This window comes from Etheostoma spectabile, chromosome 11 (genome assembly GCF_008692095.1).
Source record: "Etheostoma spectabile isolate EspeVRDwgs_2016 chromosome 11, UIUC_Espe_1.0, whole genome shotgun sequence".
Taxonomy (NCBI): domain Eukaryota; kingdom Metazoa; phylum Chordata; class Actinopteri; order Perciformes; family Percidae; genus Etheostoma; species Etheostoma spectabile.
Genome location: NC_045743.1, coordinates 21,513,372 through 21,535,725, shown reverse-complemented (window position 1 = coordinate 21,535,725; position 22,354 = coordinate 21,513,372).

The following is a 22,354-nucleotide window of genomic DNA, read 5'->3' as shown; positions in this document are numbered from 1 at the left end:
CTGTGCAGAGAACATTACAGAGCAGGACCCCGACCAATGCTCAATCTCAAATCTATGAGCTTGGCTGGTTGGTTATAGCCAGACTAAGCTCGACAGGACTCCATGGTGGATAGGTGCCCCTCGTTAAACTCATGTTGCATTCAATTGCACCTGGTAAAAATGGTAGACGCTGAGAAACCAAAGTCAGTTGTAACGTACCTTCTGCAGATAGTGGATCTGATGTGGCTTGCCGGCACTGTTGAACATATTGAATTGTGGGTGTGGGAAAATCGTGACACTCCTAATTGCGTGCAAGGCATGAAGTGCTTGAAGTCATCTTTTTGCGCGTTGTTGTGGGGAGGCTTGGGTCGGGAATCCACGTGCATCCGGACATACAGACTCTCTTTAGGTCCTAAAGGAGAGGAAGGAAATACAGGGTTGGAGGGAGGGGTGAATGGAAGGACGGCTTAGGTGGGTATTTTTAGGAAGGCCAGGAAGAGTGGTTGAGGTGTGGCCCTGCTCCTGAAATTATGTATCTTTAATCAAATTGTATCCACCACTTTATTGATATGGTTTCAATAATTCATGGTCCTGCAATAGAGCAAAAGCCCAATCTTTTTTAGAAATCCATTTGTTTCATACAGGGAATCTGCTATTTTGTTTTACTGTTTCCTGGCAAACACAAGCATTAGGTGATAAGGGCTGAAGTGCCAAGGTATTCAAATGAGGTGCATTGGTTTAATTTGGTGTTTGTGGTGTATGGTGTGGTAGCCTTGAATGGTAATGACACCGTCTTTGACGACTTTACCATTGTGGTGCTCATTAAATGACAAATGGTGCAACGCAAAACAATGATTACCAATGCTTTATTTGGTGTGTAATGTCTTGTTGGTGGAGAGATCGGTTTGTACGAGAGCTTGGGTCTCGTGCCACAGCTCAAGTAATTGCAAGAGTAAACGTGGAGTGTGAACTGGAAACAATACACACCTACAGAAACACAAAGACTGTGAGTGAGCACAGTGGGAGGGTTTTCTTAGAGGCAAACGTAGTTTGAGCATTTTCTGCCCAAGCTGTGCAACGCCTGTGATTGCTCCATTTGTCTTATTTTACGTACAGTAAACAGTCCTAAAGTCAGTAAATGTGCCAAAATTCAAAGCCAGTGCTGCTTTAAAAAAAAAACTTGGATAGTCTGGCATACAATAGAGCTCTACATCATGAGGAGATGCAGAATGAGCTCTCAAACAATGTCACGTCTAACGCATTACCGTACATTACCAGGACATGACTCTAAACGGCCCCCGACCCATTGTTTTTCAATTTACTTCGCACCACAAAAGGACTGGGTGATGACACATACATCACGGGAGATTGGGTGATGTAATCTAGGTGTACATATAAGGAGAATAATTGAATTGTGATTAGGCTGACGTGTTGGTACTTTCACAAATATACCCCCCAATGAGAGTTCGACATTCCTTTCTGTAATGCGCAACGTTAAAACCAGGAAAGGCAACATTTGTGTGACACAAATATACACTATCCATATTTAAGACCAAGTCATCTAATGCCAAGCTTTAAATTGAGTACTTGCGCGAATATGCTAAGGTCGCAGGCTAAATGCTACCAATGCAAAAGACAACCTGCTGGTTATTATCATTACATGACATTTAGGTGATGCTTTTATCCAAAGCGACTTACAATTGCTGTTTATGTCACAGATTGCACATCAGGAGCAATAGGGGGTAAGTGCCTTGCTAGGGACACATTGGTGATGTATCGCAGTGGGAATCAAACCAACACCAAAGGCGTGGGTCATTTACACTGCGCCATCACTAGGCTCCCTGTGCTAATAGTAGAATTAGCAATGTACAGGGATGCTGATGATGATGTAATTTGTTTCGTACATACTTGTTCAAACAGGTTGCACTATTTGACATTTTTGAACAGTGATGGTGCTAATGAAAAGTCATGGCGTCCACAAATAGGACAAGACCGAAGAGAAAGGGAAGAAGATGGAAAGAATAAAGTACCAAATGAGCAGAAATGTATCAAAGCAGACTGAGAAAGATGTGTAGAAGTAGAAAGGGTTTCTTCCCTCTTTCCTATCTCCTCCTTTCTTTTATCTCACAATGTCTCTATGGCTACCTCAGTCTCTGTATTCTCTCTCTGTCCTTTCTTCACTTCAAAGAGGGGCTGAATTACAAGAGTGGAACAGACGGATGACAGCACATTATAATGAATGACGGCCAGTTTAATGACTCCGACAACTCAGACACCCCCCTGTCGCCCAGCTCTCCTTCTTACCCTCCTCCAGGCTCGGGGCCTGTGAACAGGGCTAATGATGTCACCTTGGCTCCCGGGAGGACACGCATAAGACCCATTCCTCTGTTTGCTTTAATAATACATTTCTAAATGCCTTCATCAGCTGATAGATAATTAGGACAGGGGCATTGGCTGTCTGCGACTCCGGCTCATAAACAAGGGACCAACGGGGGATGCAGGTAAGGGAGAACGACAAGACACAATAAGACAAAAGGGGTGGCTGGCCGTGGACGACAGCAATGGAAGGAGAAATAGAAGAAAGGAGAGGGGGAGACTGTCAATCAGAGTGTAACAGATTGACAGATTGGGGTGTAAAAAAAGGGGAAAAAAAGCAGAAAGAGGAGCAGAGAGCAAATCTCAGTTTAATGACCGAGAGCAGCCCTCTCTGTTCTTTGGAGGACGATCAGCGCTGGGGACTGCCTGACTGTTAGCGTTAGCTGCCAGTGACAGATGAGCCAATCGGGATAAATTGCACCCACCGCGGTCTAACGCTAACTACGCCCTCTCAAAGACTACTGTGGCTACAGTAGATGCGGGGACTGGGGCAGTCAATCTGCACCATGTTATCACTTTTATGAAAATGCAGTAGGGAACAAAGCCCTATTACCTCAGACAGTCCCTTACTGATACAACCATTGGAGGGTCTAGGATCACTGCTTTAGGGGGGTCTGGCAACTTTTAATTTTTTTTTTAAATCCACTGTGCTATCTGTGCCTTCATATCATTTTGGACCATTATGACAAGGGGAAAACCCTTGAACTATGTAGCTAGAAATACACCAAACAGTTCTGAGGAAAACTTCCTTCAACGCGGATCACCGGGCCATTACGACAAAGAGGAGGTGGTGTTTAACACATGAAATCAGATATTATCTATGCATCAGCGACATTCCAAAATTTGCAATGTGATCTCTGACTGAAAGTCCTAATGTAACGACCATACCAAAATGATGTATTTTGTCAACTGTATAAGTTATGATTATTTCTGCACCAGTGTGACTCCCAAGACATATGAGAAGTGTTTTAGAATGGAAAATGACTTATGCATTACTTCTCTGTCTGTTATATCAATACATATCTGGAAGTTCATGTTCCATTTTATTTATTAATTTGTCTTTAAGGCCATTTTTTTAACATGCAAGGACCTCACTGCAACCCCAAATATTATAATAAACCAGTTTGTCCTAAAAAAAATGAGTTAATATCTGACTGTAGACAACAGGGTGTGTGTTTTACAAGCCTTTTATAAAATAAATCCAGAGGACAATAAACTGTAAAAATGGCCTCAGGCCTCAGAAGGTTAAAAATAAATTAAAGTTGGAGTGCGTAAATTCGTGGTCCCTATGAGGAACTCTAAGTAATGACAAACAAAGCTGTTGTAAGCAAACGTGGGCGCTGGACCATCTTAGAATTTACGTGTCCATGACCCTAATATGATGTTGGCAATATAAGTTATTACTGGTGTGCAATTGATGAGCTATGCTTAATTATTGCATATTATTTCAGTGTTGCTGTGCACAGTGGGACAAGAGATTGCTTCCAACTCAATCAAAAAAATAATTTTCTTTTTTTTAGGATCCATGAAAAGGAAACACCTTCAAATGTCTAAAATCAATTTGATATACCAATTTGATCGCAAAAACAGCATGTGACATCATCACCACAGGTTTTATTGGATTAAAGCCGTTTGAAACACACTTTCACCAGATTTATTCACATGAGTTTTTTTTTTTTTTAAATTCAGATAATTCGATTGATAAGTGGATGGAAAACTTAGCTACGTCTGGGTTTCTGCTTACAGTAAATGCTTTAGATTGCCACGTGTGGTCATGTCATTGAGATCGTTGCTTTCTCTCAGCTCGTAGCGTGACAGTTGTTTCAGTTCCTGTTTAAAACAGTAGTAGCATTAGTCTAACTGTAACAAAGTGAATTTGCAAGTTGATGTTGAGTTTGTGTGTGCAGTAGTTGCAGAGGGTCAGGACTGCGACCTATGAATAACTTAACCATTTTCTTTACCACAAAGGAATGTACTACTTTGAATCTATACCATGGGTTAATGGTTATCTTCCTGAAGTTGAAGCAGTAATTAAATCTTTGACCCATATAGTATGCCTCTACTCAGCCACGAGAAAAGTGCTTTCAGACATCCACTCTCATGGCAAAACAAATCAACAGTCCACACAAGCAATGGCACACAGCTGCCCAACACAAAACCAAACAATCAGTCTCTATTTGGGTCTGCGGGTGCCGCCGACTCGGGAGATGGATTTGAACAACATGGAGATGGTACATACGACCTTTCTCCACTTCATGGCTCTGATGATATACGCGGTCATCAGGTAGGCCCCTCCGACCCTGAAGAGCCATATCCTTTGAAACACAGAGCCTGATTGCCACTCAAGACACACACACCACACACACACACACACACACACACACAAACACACACACACACACACACACACACACAAAACACACAAACATGCATAAACATTGTGGCCTGGGGGGAAATGAGAGTGAGAGTCAGATCACTCTATCTTGCCGTGTCTTCCTGGGACATGTAGGCTCTTTCGCCAAATCCCAAATGGGACATTCGCTCTGTGTGTCTGTGTGTGTGTCTGTGTGTGTGTGTGTGCGTGTGTGGTGTGAAGCCGAAGCTCAATGGTCACTTCCAAATGACTTTGAAAATGGTCTCTCTTCCGGGATTATAGAATAGAAGTTATAAATGATGGTGTATATGACCCTCATATGTTGGCGATATCAGATCCAATTATTGGTATGCATTGATGATGACAGTTTCAATGACAACAAGTTGTCTTTGTAAGTATATTATAGTTGAAATGACTTTGCATCAACATATTACCCTTCTGTCTATTATTTGTACACATGTAAACATGTTGAGCTTAGTAACAAAATCATTATCTCCTATGTTACAGCATGTACCTAAAAATTTGACTTTGGATTTTTTTTTTTCTTCAATTTTTTTAAACATTTGGCACAAAGTTTACAATATTGAGCCTAAATGGGCCCATTCATACGTGGATGACCGAAATTATGAATAGTGAGTGATTTTCTAGGTATGGATTTAATGGCTTGTAGAATTTTAAATTTAAATGTATCTGGAACTGTGTCAGACTAACACGTCTTCAAACCCCAAACCTGTCAAAGTGCAGCTCCATCACCAAACCACCAGTACCATGTAAAATACTCAATACATAAACGTGTATAGGCAGCATATCTCCACCAGACTCCATGTAAATGATCCACTAGTTAGCGGTATAGAGCAGCATATCTCCACCAGACTCCATGGAAATAGTCACTACTTTAGGATGTATAGAGCAGCATTCCACCAGACTCCAGGTAATAATCACTGCTTTAGTGGTGGTATAGAGCAGCTATCTCACCAGACTCCATTTAAACAATCACTACTTTTAACGTGTATAGAGCAGCATATCTCCACCAGACTCCATTTAAACAATCAACTACTTTAACGTTGTATAGAGCAGCCTAGCTCCACCATCTCCCATGGAAATAATCACTACTTCTAGCGAGTATAGAGAAGCATCATCTCCACCAGTAATCCATTGTAAATAATCACTATTCTAGCGAGTATAGAGAAGCATATCTCCACAGTAAGTGGGTGAATTAAAGAGTTTCTCCAACCAGACAGAGATGGTGATTGTGGAACAGTGCAAGATGAACCAAGACGGTTTTGGTAGTTAATGTTATTTCTGTCCGCTTTGAAGGTTTTACGAGATCATTAACGGTTAGATTGAATGGAGTATGGTACAAAAAGAAAAAAATGTACTCTTTAGCTAAAGATATATCTCTGTAGGGATCCTTTCCATAATGTGTCAGATACTTAGACAAATAATCTGTCAGTGGCAAACCAGAATTTTAGGTGACGCAAATTGCCATAATGTAACTAGCAGCTGTTTTGGTCTTGCTTTATACTGTGCCAATTTAACAAGAGATTATTGTTACCATCAGTCACTAGACACTAAAAACATGTAAATATTAGGTCTAGTTAAGTTACCCTTTAAGGGAAGATTATGGTGGGGGAAGTTATTATCATCGCTAACCTAGGGTTAAATTTAGGGAAAAAAAACAGCAGCTGAATCAATGACATGTTTTTTTTTTGCGAAAAAAAAGTTATTTTTTTATGGTATTATGTTCTACGTTCTTTTCACTATGCACAATGGAGCCGTTATAAAAACAGATAAGATGATCAAAGAGACAGGAACAGAAAGCAGATAGATAAATCCACAGAAAACATCTCAAAAGCACAGAATGATTTATGTATTTTTATCTTTACGGTCAAGTTGACCGTAAAGATAAAAATACATAAATTCATGTATTTGGGGCACATTGTGGATAAAGAACAGCAATAGACAATTGCGTGTGAAAGCGACCTATAATGACACTCCGGGTGACGCGATGTGGAAGACAATGCAGTTACGTGACAGTAGTAATCCACTGTCTTGTAAATAACACCCCATTGATGTGTGACTCCTCTGTCTGGCTGCTGGGGGGGTGCAGAGGCGAGAACATATTAACCCTGAGGCGGTTAAAAGTTGGCATCGTGTCGAGGGGAAGTAAAGAGAAGAAGGGCCGCCTGCTGAATTATGGAAAGTACGGGGGACATTTCAAGAACAAAGAGTCCCCTCAGGATAAATGCCACCTCGACCTGCTCCTGGATGAGGATGGTTATCAGTCAGCCTTCCCACAATGCACCTCGATGCATACAAGAACAGGCACAAAGATATGGGACACAGCAATATTACAACCCCGCTGCTTGGAGTGTTGCCAGCTTAGCAACTTTAGCACTAGATTTGGCAACTTTTCAGCCCCATGAGCTGCTTTTTATTTTTTTTACAAAATCACAAGTGATGGGGACTTTCTGTAGAGAAGAAGCCAGTAGCAAGCATGCGACTGACGGTCTTTCTCTCTTGAGACCGCAAAAAATGACCTCTCTTTTTGGGGTCCGTTTCAGAGAGCAGCTTTGGGGAAAACTCTGAGTTAGTTAACCCTGGATGAGGAAGAGTTCAGAAAGAGAGGGTAATCAAACCTAGAGAGAGGGGGAACTCGGCCACGTTCAGAAAGAGAGGTCACGTCACCTCAGAGGCAGTTACTATGGTAACCGAGTCTGTGTACTAGCCTGGTCCGGAGCAGGTTCTTTCTCTGTCTCCTCCCTCTGACACAGGCACTCTCATCACCTCATTCATTCATTATATTCATTCATTCATTCAGTCTGTATCAGTCTCCTCCCTCTGACTCAGCACTCTTTCTCTCCTCAGATTCCTCATTAATTCATTCATTGATTCATTCATTCAGTCTGTATCAGTCTCCTCCCTCTGACACAGCGCACTCTCATCACCTCATTCATTCATTTTAATCAGTCTGTATCAGTCTCCTCCCTCTGAACCACCATCTTTCATCTCTCATTCATTCATTCATTCATTCATTTAGTCATTCAGTCTGTATCAGTCTCCTCCCTGACACAGCGCACTCATCACCCATTCATCATTAATCAGTCTGTATGCAGTCTCATCCTCTGACCCACCACTCTTTATATCTCATCATTCATTATCATTCAGTATTATTCATTCAGTCTGTATCAGTCTCCTCCATTGACTAGCACCTTTCATCTCCTCATTCATTCATTTCATTCATTCATATATATAGTATCAGTCTGTATCAGTTCTCCCTTGACTCAGCACTCTTAATCTCTTCATTCATTCATTCATTATTCATTCAGTCCAGTCTGTATCAGTCTCCTCCCTCTGATAAGCACTCATTTCATCTCCTCATCATTCATTCATTCATTCATTCATTCAGTCAGTGCATCAGTCTCCTCCTCTGACTCAGCACTCTTTCATTCATCATTCATTCATTCAGTCTGTATCAGTTTGATGAAAGAGCGTATGACTTCCCGGGAGTTAAACATAGTAGGGAGATGATATTGGGGCCCCGACTAAGAGGTTTTTTCATAACTTCCTACTTGAGCGGTATGTTTTTCTTCCCAGTCTATCAGATGCATCCTACATAACCTTATCCGTCCTAATATCCGACACCACCCATCGTGGACATGCTCTACATCCCAGCACATTTGGGTTGCATTACGTTTTTTGCATCTTTACATTGACATTAAACAAAGTAATGTGGAGCACATTAGCAAAGTCCATCAGAAGAGTGTGACTCGCTCTGAAACGTTTTTTAAATGTTGTGGTAGTGTTCCCTGGACAAAACCAGTAGAGATAATATATAAAGGAGTTCCAGAGGATTGCAGATGAGGGCCCTTTGAAATAAAAGATTAGAATCATAATCTGTAAATGATGGTGCTGCCGCCTCAGAATGGGTTTTTAATTTATTTGTATTATATTTATCTTATTAATCCCACTTACACTCTGTTGTTATACACACAGGCCTGAATTACACCCACAAAGCCAGGATATATGCTGCACTAATGGAGAGATGGCATAGTGGAAAGCGCCCTGAGGGGTTCGGTGCCTGCTCAAGAGCACTGGCAGTGCCCAGGTCACTACCAGGCCACATCATACTTTGGTCCGTACGGGGGACTTGAACCATGACCCTCGGTTCCAGACCAACTCCCTACAGACTGAGCTTCTGCCACCTCCTAGTAGGTTAGGAATTTTTGACCACACCAAAGAAATCATAGGTTCAATAACATTTACAGTGATGTTATACGTATGATTAAATTGATATTAATGCACATATATACACTTATGCATTACCTAGCAAACTTTCGCCCCACGCAAATTCCCTCTCTTGCACCAGCTGCTTTGTTGCTTTTAATGTATGTTCAAACTCGCTGTATGTGAGTATTTCCCGACAGTTTGTTTGTGGTTGTGCCATGGTGAATTGTAGTATCATGGCTCCATTCATGCGGCTTTTTTTTATGGTGGTGCACAAGCTTAACTCTGAGTCAACCTACTCCAGAGTCGATTTGAACCAACTCAAAGCAGCGGTTTTGGAACCGAAAACTCAGAGTTTCATCTCAGGTGGATCAGCTCGAGTTCAGGGTTAGACTCAGAGTTTCAGGGTTAGTCTTTAGCTAACTTTGCTAGCTACTTTCAATGGAAAAGGCTGGCAACACCGGCTGCTTGCTGTGGAAATTATCCATCCGCCTCTCCATTTTCCCCACCTCCTTTTCAGTCTTCCTCTTCATGGTCAAACTACTGAATGTCTTGTTCCACCTCAACTTATTCCTTATTACAGAGCTGCCAACTTTTCCAAAAACTTGAGTGGATTTGGGGGGGCAATCAATATTTGCTCGCTATACAAGCAATTTCTTTGGCTCTTCAGCAGGTTTAAATTGGGATTTGATATTTGGGGGGATAGGGGGCTCTCCCCTAGGGGGTCGGGGGTATGCCCCCCCCAGACATTTTTTTAAAAAATAAACTCTTAAATGGCACTTTCTGGAGAGTTGTGTGTAAAAAATTGAGAAATCAAAGTCTAATGATATGTGCAAAACTGTAGGGTAAGAGCTTTGGCATGTGTGTAGTCAAGAGGTATTAGGGCATTTAAGGGGCGGCTGTGGCTCAGTGGTAGAGCGGTTGCCTGCCAATCGGATGGTTGGTGGTGTTGGATCCCCGCCCTGCAGTCATTGTCGAAGTGTCTTGGGCAAGACACTGAACCCGAGTTGCCCCGGTGCTGCGCATCGGAGTGTGAATGTGTGTGAGTGTTTATCTGATGGAGCAGGTGGACCTTGTGACGGCAGCCCCGGCCAACAGTGTATGAATGTGTGTGAATGGGGAATGTTTCCTGTAGATGTAAAAGCGGGCTTGAGCAGTTGTTAAGACTGGAAAAGCGCTATATAAATACAGCACATTTGCATTTACACTTATACATTATTTAACTTCTTATGATATAAGAACTGACCCAGACAATGTGCAAAATAATGAACCACATGAAGAGCAGTAGCTATGTCAGCAACAGCTGAGAAGATTGGGGTCTGTGGTGAACAGGTCCAGGAGTCCTGGTGTAGGACCATGGACCCAAAGTTAAATTAATCTTTCATCTTTGAAATAAAGATATCAATCAATCAATCAATCAAATCAAATGTTGAGGGGTCAATAAGACCACTGAAATTCTAAAGAATGGACAACCACTGTTTTGCATAAATTCTAATCCTTTAACCTTGTAACAAGGCTCAGTATGTTGGACCTCATCCTCTGGCCCCCCTTACTGGATTTCCTTTTTAGGGAAAATAAAGACTATTTGTACATTTTATAAAACATTGAATTAAATTATTTATAGTAAATTTGAGATACCCCGAGGTTAGAGAAGCACAATAGTGGCCCAAGTTGCAGTATGCGTTAATAGTATGCTCAGATGTGTTCACCAGATTTCTGCTCATGTTTACAACTTGTGCACATTCAAAATATAACTCCTCCATCTCGTTGTCGAGATTTGGAGAGTTGTAATATAGTCGCTGTGCATTATTGCTCCGCTGATATGGTGGATCTCACTCAGACCGTATGACAAAGTTTAGAGGAGGCTATACGCTGCTCATTATCAGAGGACTACGCCAGATGCAACGCGTCACTGTCCCCCCCAGAGCGAGTCCACTAAAATGAAATGAAGTTGCTTCGCTTACCCGCCGCTGACTCACCTCATTGTTACAGAGAGAGTGGACATGAAGCGACGGACGGGACTGACGATACTCAGAGCTCATAGGCCACTTGAAGTCGGGGAAATGAAACTGGGTTCTATAGATCTATAATAACTCATCTTTCAGAAATTTGACCGACGGGTTGAAACGTCAGCGTGAGAAATCGGGGGTGTGGCGTGTGAGCGTGTGAAACCAGTCAAATGCGTGTGTCTCACGGCCAATGCGTGAGAGTTGGCAGCCCTGTTATTATAGCTGTGAACATGGAAAACCTTAAAAAAAAGTAGTCTTTAACAGTGTTGTTGGAAGACATGTCAAACATGTTTTTGACAATGCTAAGCATTCTATTTTGCTGAAATGAATACAAACCGTGAGCTAGCCAGGAGTTCACGCTTCAAAGGCGTTGGTCCTCAGCAGTTGTGGTGAAGAAAGGCAGGAAGTCAATATGTCTAATCACTCGGGTCCTGGGCAAATGTTAGTAGTGCTGTCAGCTGTGCAGCCTGTGGTACAGAAGGAGTCAGTCGACTCAATTATCTCACTACGGCCACTAGAGAAGAGATCTTCAACACGGGGTCCTGGAAAAGGCTGCGAGTATACTTATATTTACATGAATCCAACATTAAAAAAAACATTTATGATGCTTACTGGCCTTTAGGTAAGGTACCTATCCACTGACACAGTGAATCTTAATGATTCACTGTTCCACATTTTAACATTAGAACATGATGTATGAATACGTATGTGGCTATGTCACCCATTATTTTAAAAGCTTAGTATTGTATGCGCCGTAGATAAGTATATCTAAATGCTCTAGGCCACCCTACATGTTATTATGCAACTACAACTACACAAGGGTGGTTCCTGCTCCGTCTTTTTCTCAGATGAGGGCTCCTTGGCTTAAAAAGACCCATTTATTTACCCATGCATTTAACTTGGGTTAAGAACTGACCTAACTAGTGGACATGTCTAACACACGGTCCTCAGTTGTACTTACTCCCAATGTCCACCGGATGCGGAATGGCTGCGGAACCGCTCCGGAACGGCGGTAAAATAGAGCGTTGTTGTTGGTTTTGTGGTTCTATTCTACGTGAATTTGCGAGATCTCGTGGGTCTCTTGGGACTTTACGCAGCCGTTCTGCATCCGCTGGAAATCAGCTCCCAATGACAGTGTTAACATGCTAATGTCTGGCAGGTAATGCTAACCATATCTTAGTTTAGTCTGATGTTAGCACGCCAGCATTAGCTAACTGGCACTGAACATAAAAACCGATGAGACCGGTGTTTGGTCAAAAACCAAAAGATTTGACCCATTCCAAAAAAGTTATCTCAGGACACTTTACAGATTGATTAGGTAGGTACACAACAAAACAGATCCCTACCCACCCCACAACCAACTCTCCCTAACATTTGTGGTTACAAAATAGACATAAAAGTATTTTGAAACCATTAGACAAATAGACACACATTATACAGTACACCTTATACAGAAAGAGCTACATCTGAAGTCCCAGTTACACAAACTAGATGTGTAACCTGTTTTTTTAAGATTGGTCATCCCAGTCAGTTTTAGCCTTCAAGTCATCAAAATAATAAAAAAAGCTCCCCATACCTCATAAAACTTGGACTTACTTCCCTGCAGGGTGTATTTTATTTTGACATCTCTCAGGAGGTCCAGACGCTCAACACGAACTTAAAACTAACTCAAAGCTGTTCAACAAAACTCAACTGCTCGGGGCGCCTACATCCCCCCATTAGTGCATGTATACTGTAGGTCCTGACCTTGTGTGTGTGTGTGTATGACAGACCTGTGTGTAATGTGTGTAACTAAGAACAGAGAGAAAACATGTCATTTCCCTTGCGGGATTGATAAAGTATGTTAAATGAAAAAAATGTGTCCAGCTTGTGATTCCAAAACGATCTTCAGGCCAATGTCGGATGTAGAGGTTTTTCTCATCACTGTGCTTCCAACGAAGCGGTGATAAGAAAGGGTTTGTAAATGAAGGCCTTTGTCTTCCTTTCCATTAAGTTCCTTTCCCCCGTCCCTGATTTGCAGACAAACCAAATACTCTTTGTAGCGTCAATTTTAATTCCAACAAAACTGTCAAAGATTGCGAAAGCTTGAGAAAGACAAAGAAAGACATTGTCTTCTGACCGGAAATATGCCGGCTTGGGTTTTTCTGAAGCACTCGAGTGCTGTGCGCAGTCGGGGGGGGTAAACAGAGAGAAGGGCCAGGGTTGCTTCTCATTTTCTCCCTTTCTTTCATCCCCTCTTTCTCCAAATCCCCTTGCCACCTTCATGTCTTCTTCAGGCTAATCTTCACAGGCCATGGTGGGGACGAGGAACTGGTGGGAGTTCAACGAAGAACGGCCCAGAAGTGCCCCCTGGCCAGGGTTCACCCCTCCACCCCCAATAGTCTGTAGTGCTTCGCCTCCTTCCTTGAAGGATGGATCCGCCACTTGCTTCCTGGCTGCTCCCAAAATACGTCCCCCTGTGTGCTTCCTGTGCATAATTGTCCCCAGCTGTAACACCGGGGATAAATAGGCCCGTGGAGACAACAGATTTGTAATTTTGGGGTGAGAGTGAAAAGGAGGCAAATTGGTAGCAGGCCACAGAAATTAGCATTCTTTTGGCTTTAGAGGGCATTAAACATTAAATAGCTGCAAAGTCCCTTAAGTATTGGGCTCTTGGAAGTGAGGGTGCCTGGTTGGAGAGATGAGAGACGGAGGTGGGGAGGGGGGGGGGGGCAGAGATCAGAGCTTCAGAAGGTTTTTTGTTTGGGTCACAGATGGTTGGTTCCACTAGGCTCCGTACCTCCTGCAGTGTTTTAGCCCAGGCGAGTGCAACTGTGTATTATTGATGCTGTTTAGAAGCTTTTCCTGCGCTCCATTGACTTTCACATATCAGCTTCCATGTGTCTGTTACACAGCGACGTACTGGGGAAAGGCTTCCACACAATGGTGGACACAGAGAAAGCATCCCCTTTACAGAATATTAGAAACACATTGAATCTCTATTGTCATTACACATTTAGTATGTTTTCATCAGAATTGTGCTGCTTGTATTGTAATATCCATCAGGTCCCAAGAAGAAATTATAAGAAATCAGGTCTCATTTTATTCCTATTTGCCAACATGATTGTGATTATCGAGCTGTAAGGTTGGTGTGTCACTTTGGCCCCAAACAGTGTGTGTGTGTGTTGTGTGTGGGGGGGGGGGGATTAGACATCTGACATTAGGGGAATTTTTTCTGTTTTGTCGTTTCTTAAACTGAAGTATTTTTTTTTGTGCATAACTAAGTGACAGATGTATTACAATGCTCCGAGAAGGTGACATGCAGCTGATACCAATATGTGTATTAAATCCACCCCCCCAGATTGTTTTTATAATTTTCAAACTTGTTGTCTTAATGCCCCCAACAACTCAAGTGACATCATTGAGGCTCTTTATCCGATTTCACATCATATGATACATCTATTATGGCAGTGTCGGTATTCATTGGAGTTCTGGGAAAAACTTGAAAATGATTTAAATATTCAAAAGAATCACACAATTCAATTGGAAGCAAAAGATGTCATTCTTCATTAGAATAACAAAAACAAAACGATACAAAGGATTTTCAACCTACTTATTCTACAGGGGAAGTTTCATACCCATAAAGACAACATTTCTAAATCTCGTCCAATTTCTTTGAGTCCATCCAAATTATTGATAATACAAAAACTATGTAGCTGATCTCCTGCAATATTTGTGATTATATAGCCTTCATTCCATTTCATCTTGTATTTGTGTAGTAATTTATGTATTGTTTATTCTTTTTACCTTCTTTTTGTTGTTTTTTAGTAAGGTTGTAATGCTCACTGGATGGAAACCAATCTCTTTGTGTATGATGCCGACATTGTATAACACATTTGGAAAATTTGTACACAAAAAAAAGACAGCTCCCTCTGGAGATAATAAAGGTTTTGTCCAACTAAAAATGGAAATATAGATTAAAGATGCATGCTTCGGAGGCAAAGGGCCGACCCCAGAATAACTTTCCCAGAGTCCTCAAGTTGTGGGCTTTCTTTCCAGAACAGAACGCTGACTATTCTGTGCACTGAGTGCAGTGTTTTCAATTGAAAGCTGTGCATATAAGTGTTTTTATGAGTATGAGAAAGAAATTGACCAAAAACAAATTAGCAGGCCCTACTTTAAAATGTGTATACAGCAGCGTGTGATTGGAAATTACAAATGTCCAAACCTGCCAGATCATTAGAGAAGAAGTAGTGTGTAGCTGCCAGTGTCACGTAATGGTGTAAATGGATTCCTATTCTTGCACTCTGAATTTCCCTGTGACAGATTCTAATAAATTACAAGTTCTTCTCTGGAAATTGAAGTAACTTTTTTTTTTTTCCAGTTCAGTTTGTCTGTTCGCTGCAGGTCTCTTGTGGTGAAATTGAAAAATGAAACCTGGCTCCTGTCTCCGCAACCTGCTCAGTGTGGTCCCTCCTTTTATCTGCCGTTCGACAGCATCGGCGAGGCTGCAAATGAAAATGGGACATGATAGACTTTCTGTCATCCACTTGATGCGCTTTAATTAATTGCGCTGTGCAAACAGAAGTCAGAAAAGAAACCGACTTTTTTTGTTTGGCCGCTCGCTGGCTCCTGCATTGTGTTTCTCCTTTGAAGTGGCAGCTGATTTGAAAGCAAGTGACCCCAGGTTTTCATTTGACTTTCATTTCTTTTTCTCCCCTGCCACCATCTGAGTGCTGAGTAACTCATTAAGGAGGGCTGAAATCAAATTAGCAGCCTCTTAGTCGATCACATGTGGATCTTTCGCTCATTACGCTGCTCCCACGGCTCACCTTCAGCCGACTCCTCGCACAGATCTTATTGCACCTTGCTTTCATTTCACACTGTCAGCGAATGAGCGCTGAGTGCATCCTAACGTGATTTGCCTCACTGTATTTACACTTCCCATCACACAATGCTCTGACCTAGAAGGCCCCCGATTTCTCGTGAGCGTTTCTAATTCAATAAGTCCTTTGTTTAGAACAAAGCAAATAAAAACATGCTGTGGCGGGACCTGTTTTTAGAAACCAATGCCAAAGAGTGTGTTCAGATGTGTTGCCAAATGACCCGGTTAAAAAAAAAAAAGAATAGCTTGTAATACAGAATTTGAATGGGTCGGGTTTGAACAAATTAAAGAAAAATAAAGAGAATACAGCGTGACAAAGCTGGAAATGTCAGAGTACCATCTTTCTGTTCAATTACCTGCAATGACCCCAAATTTACCAGACAAGCACCTTTCAATGGGAATTCTGACTTGTCAGTCAGCAGCATAGGCAGAAGTACTGTGAGTTTGTCAAAGCACCACGCAACCTCGTAGAGACCCAAGACTGCTGTTCTTGACTTCTGTTTCTCACCTGCACCCAGTGATGTAGTGGAGGCTAAACGCACGTAAACGCCGTTTATGCACCTCTCAAAATTCGGAAATGGCGTTACCACACCAAAGTGCGTTTACCCACCCGTGAATAGCATATGTCCAAAGCTATTCTAAATTAAGCTTATGTCTTTAGTTTATATTGTTCATTAGTTTCATAGGTTGTTAAACTTAAGACGAAGTATCATATTGCGCTGCATTACTGTCAGTGTTGACTAATCTCTTGCGGTGTTTGGGGTAGTGAGCCCCCAGCGTCGCCTTCCAGGCAACGCTACCTGTAATGTACTAGGATTGGGCAACGGTTTGGTGCCTTGAGTCCGCTCGCAGCGCTGCCTGGAAGTCAAAGATGAGGGCTTAAATATCAAGCAGGAAGCGGCAGACTAAAGTCAGAGATTCTTCATTCTGTCATACTATCCTACATGTAGTTAAGATGAATGGGTTTGAAAATGTAAACATGTGACTTTTGTCAGATTGTTGTGTCTTGCAAAATGTGTGTGAAGCATTAAATATGTGTAGACTTTTGACTTGAGAAGAGGTTTTGCTCGTGTGTCAGTTTAAATAATTGTTCTATGCATGTCATTTTATTGTGTGTAGCAATTGAAAAAACTGTATTCACCAACTATTTTGATAATCATTAGTTGGTTTGAGTAATTTTTGTTAAGACAAAGTAAAAAGGTCTTTGATTCCAGCTTGTTATATGTGAATGTTTTGCACATATTTTTGTTGTCTCTGTTTTGTCATTTGTAAACTTTATAGAATTTCAACCCTATAATTCTTCTTAAGTCTTTTTAACAAGAACTTCAATTAATGTATGAACTGAATACTGATTGTGCGACCTATGAGGAAACAACCAGTGATAAATTGCCTATAGCAATGTCATCAGGATACACCGGTAGGCCTTGGCCCCCCTTATCGGTTATCGCGTCATGGTCTACGTGATCACAGAATTTATAGTTTACCCACCTCTTTTTTTACCACTACACCTCTGCCTGCACCCCAACTGTCAACGTTGCCTAATTCTAAGTTTGACATCCAGAAAGTTGCACTAGTCTCACATTGCTGTGAGTTATTTAAATAAGCTGGAAACTGGTTAAACATCATTTGCTCATTGTGTATCCTTATGTGTACCAGCTCAGTCTCATGGAAGTTTGTGAACTGGTGACGTTATTTAATCTATTGATTCCTGTACAGGGACACGGTTGTCTCATTTTCTTCTGCGTAAACTAATTTATTTCAAAGGGAAGCATATTTCACGATCACAGCATGATTACGGTAGCGAGTAGAATAGAAAAGCCAAAAATCCATGTAAGGAGGTTGGTCAGGGGGGTGGATGGGTCAAACAACACAGGACTTTCATCCCAGAGACCGGGGATGGTGTCCCGTGTGTGGCGTTTCTTTTCCCCCGTTCTTCTTCTCCTAACCACAACCGTCCCATTGTTGTAGCGTGTCCCACGTGTGGCGTTCTGACATGTCGTTGTCCCCGGCGTGTGGCTTTTCATTTTCCCATTTTCCCATTTCCCAAAAATCGAGGTGTGTACATGTGTAAATAGCAAATATCCACCAGTCGGCCACAAAACGTCCCATTTAGAGATGTCCTAAACATGCTCTTTGTAAACCTTTACAATCATTCCCCAAAAGAACTAAGCAGGTCTTCCTTGTTGCACTTTCCAAATTTCTTAAAAAGTTGCCATTTTCAGCTTGATGGCTGGAAGTTTGTTGTGGTTTTGCGAAGTGAACAGAGTTTGTGAACGACAAGACAGAAAGTGAAGGATGAGGGACATCCAGTGCATGTCAAGCAGTAGTCTTGGAAATGTTCTTCTGCCTATTTAATTACTAGCCTCAAATCCATTGTAGTGGATCAGTCCCACCACCCTCATCGCTCAGCTTTACAAGGCTATATTATGTCAAATGACTGCAGATTTTAGCATTTTTTACATATATATATTTTTAGCATTTTAGCAGTTCTGCTCCCAAGTGACCAACAATGTGATTGCAACAATGCAGCTTTTTGTGCCTTGATCTATATCCAAACCTTTCCCATAGCAGTGGCCAAATTAGCATTTTTGTAGCCTTATTGAAATATTGGTAAGAGTCAAATGGAAATTACTTACAAAGGATGTTGTCCTACCGGGCATCACAACAGAAAACAGTTGATTGAAGTTGATTTTCTAATAACATGTTAGCAATGTAACGTATCATAGAGGCATGATCTTTTGCTAGTATGAGTTTGAATCAATGCAGCCAGCTGACATCTCTCTGCACCTCTGCAGTGTTGGGCAAGTTACATCCAAAATGTAATACATTATAGAACACTAGTTACTGTCATTTGAGAGTTATTAGTTACATTACAGTATTACTGTCTCTGAATTGTAATGCGTTACATGACTTTTGCATTACATTTGAGTTACTTTCACCAACATAACAGCAGAAGTTTGACTTGGCTGCTAACTTGCGAATTTTACTACCGAATGGATAAAGTTTCCTCTTCATCCACCATCCATCATTTAGTACATCATAGATTATTCAGCTCCAGCTCTGACAATGGTTGCAAATGGTCCTAACAAGCCTATACTTGGCATGGAAGATTTTGTAATGCGGAATCCAGTGGCCATTACACCTTGGACAATATGGATCCAATCAATCAATCTGCCACATGAAATCGTACTTAATACAAATACAGTGAAATGTAAAAAAAGAAAATAAACCATAGTGCTTCCTGTCCAGTCTGGTCCTGGACACGTATCTGTAATCACCTCCATCCCTCCAGATCAATCACATCCCACCCAGCTCTCTCCACAAGGCTGAACCCTCCAGACCATGCCATAGTGGCCTAAGCTATATGATGGCTCACACAGAGGACTGTTACACTGACTGGATCATCTTGAGATGATTGTCAAAGCAGGGTTTTGATGCTGTAAAAAAAGAGTTAATAAATGGCAAGGTGTGGTTCAGTGGAGCCAGTTGAGGTGGTTCGGGCATCTGGTAAGGATGCCTCCTGGGCGCCTCCCTAGGGAGGTGTTCCAGGCACGTCCAGCTGGGAGGAGGCCTCGGGGAAGACCCAGGACTAGGTGGAGGGATTATATCTCCAACCTGGCCTGGGAACGCCTCGGGATCCCCCAGTCGGAGCTGGTTGATGTGGCTCGGGAAAGGGAAGTTTGGAGTCCCCTACTGGAGCTGCTGCCCCCGTGACTCGATACCGAATAAGCGGTCGAAGATGGATGGATGGATGATTCAGTGGTAGAGTGGTTGCCCGCCAATTGGAAGGTTGGTGGTTCCTGGCCCTGCAGTCCCATGTCCAAGTGTCCTTGGGCAAGACACTGAACCTTGGGTTGCGCCATCGGTGTGTAAATGTGTGTGATTGACGAGCAGGTGGCACCTTGTACGGCAGCCTGGGCCACAGTGTGTGAATGGTGAATGGTTTCTGCACTATGTCAGAGTTTAGGATTAGAAAAGCGCTTTATAAGAACAGTCCGTTTACATTACACTTTATCACTGCAATTTTCAGGCTTTTAAAGGAAATGCTTCTCAAAGTAATTAGTTTCAAATGACTGACTTAAAAGGCAGTCTAGTGCTTTAGTACTTTGATTAAAACATAATGGAAACTACGCAAATATCAGACAGTAGTTGTGAAATGTTCAGTCAGTTTAGTTCCAGATATTGATGTTCTGAAAATGACATTCAAAATCTTATTTCTTACCACAATATCCGCGCATGGCAGCTACGGTGTGGTAGGGGCCATACTTATAAAATACTTTAAAAATTGGATTTCCTCCACACTGCTCTCTCCAGAGTTTGATTGACATTCAGAGTCGTAATGGAGAGAGAAGCTGGAGGAGAATTGGAGTGCTAACAGCGCTCACGGCTACAGTGCAAACAGAGCATTAGTTAGCTCCATTGTTACCTCACGCTGACGGGGTGCAACCTCGGGTGTCAACCTCCATGTGAACTCCGATCTCCCACGGAAGACCAACCCGGGCATTTTAAGGATGAGTTGACTGTGATCGGCCATCCAACAAGACATAAACAGGAAGGGACGTGCCAACAGTTTCTAAAACCCGTTCTCATTTGCAGGTCGTCATAATACTACGGCAAGAGGAACAACAGAGAAGATGAAAAAAGCTAGGATTCCAACACACACAGAGGGCGATAGACTTCATTGTCTGTTCAGGAAGCCATGCCTCGACTATATCTTTACATAGCAAATATTTGTTTAATGCTGTATTAATGTTCTGAATTTCCTGTACAAGACATTTAATGCCGCTGAACACCCACAAAGGTCATTTCAGTTAGATAGATAGATGTTTATTGATCCCAAGAAAAATGGGAAATTCCGGTGTTACAGCAGCAAAATCAGTCACAAAGCAAAGAATATAAATATAAATGAAATACTAGGAAAAATATAAATACATACAATGTACGTGAAGTAATAATATGAATAAAATAAAAGAACAAATATTTGAATATGTACAGGATGGGAAAACAAAAATGTGCAACTGCTTAAATATTATGCTAAGATGTATGCTAAATGTGAATAAACCAATTGTGCAGGTTGCACTTAGTGCAGTAGTGTGGTGTCCAAAAGTCTTATTATATACATACATATATATATATATATATATATATATATAGTTATTATTACTGAACTCTACCAATAAGAATGATAAAGCTTTCATTTGTCCGGCCCGACCAGCTGCAACAAAGCAAACAGGAGACTCTGGAAGATTTTATATCAATCTATGCAGTATACCGTCTCTATACACCCACACAGTCCTGGGAAGAGGTCTAATCAGCCAGATCCACGGCCTTTAAGGATATAGTAGTTATTGTAAATGGTCATTCACAAGCATTTATGCAGGTGGCTGATGGGATGGAAACTCAGGTCTTCACATCTTTTCGTTCTGCTTTGCTAGATGAAGGGCTCTTCCTGTATTGGCACGTAAATCACGAGATGCCGATTGGTCCAATGTGGATGTAAGTCCTACAGAAACTGGTCAGGCTCAAATGAAGACTTATTTAGATGCAAACGTTGGTCTCCTGCATGATAGTTATTAGTTAGATAGTACATGCCCATCCACAACCCTTGCCTATACACAACCTTAACTGCTTCCCTACATACAGGGCCTTGGCATTTAATGTGCTAACTGTGCTCCAAATGTGTCCCAATACGAGCTGAATTCCTAGGGATACTGGTTCTCTTGTGTCAGGACCCTACCACAAGCATTTGAAGTTGCTTAAGAGTTGTTTTTTTGGGGGAAAGTATGGATACGTTTTTCCATGCTGAGGCATGAGTATATGTCCTTGTGTTTTGAAAATAATTGACAGACTTTATTTACTTGTGGCTATTAATGCTAAGCTTTGAGTCCATGATTATAGAAAGATGAATGGTTTGGGTTTTGAAACACTGAGAGGCAAAACGGTTCATTCATTCATCAGTTTTGTCAGTATTGAATTAAAGTTAAGGCATAAGAAAATCATTGGTTCGTTCAATGCACTATGGGAATTGCATTTTGGGATTGTCTGCATGGAAGACATAGCGCTTTTCCCCCTATCCCATAATGGATAGGCGGTGTACCCAGACCATACTGCAGTGCTGAGCCAGCGCTGTGGGGGTAGGTCTGGCATTGTGAGACTGCCGCTGTAGTGGGGGTGGGGGGGTTGCTTTTTCACCACCTTATGGGGTACATGATGCTGTTCGTCATCAGATACAGCACACACAATAACGTTCAGGACTTACAGCACATGTTGGCATTCATTAATGCTTTGTGTAGTGAGTCACAGCCAGGGGTTAGAAGGCTCGCTGATTAATTGTCAACTCATATTCTGATGTCTGTCTTTTTATGACTTATTTGTTTTTGGCCAAAAATCCAAAATAATGAGAAAACATGTACTGTTGCTGATAAGTTGGCTGTTAGCGGAAGGTCGGACAAGGCATCTGGAAGACCTGACAGAGCCTGTTGCTGTGTTTGTGTGTGTGTGTGTGTGTGTGTGTGTGTGTGTGTG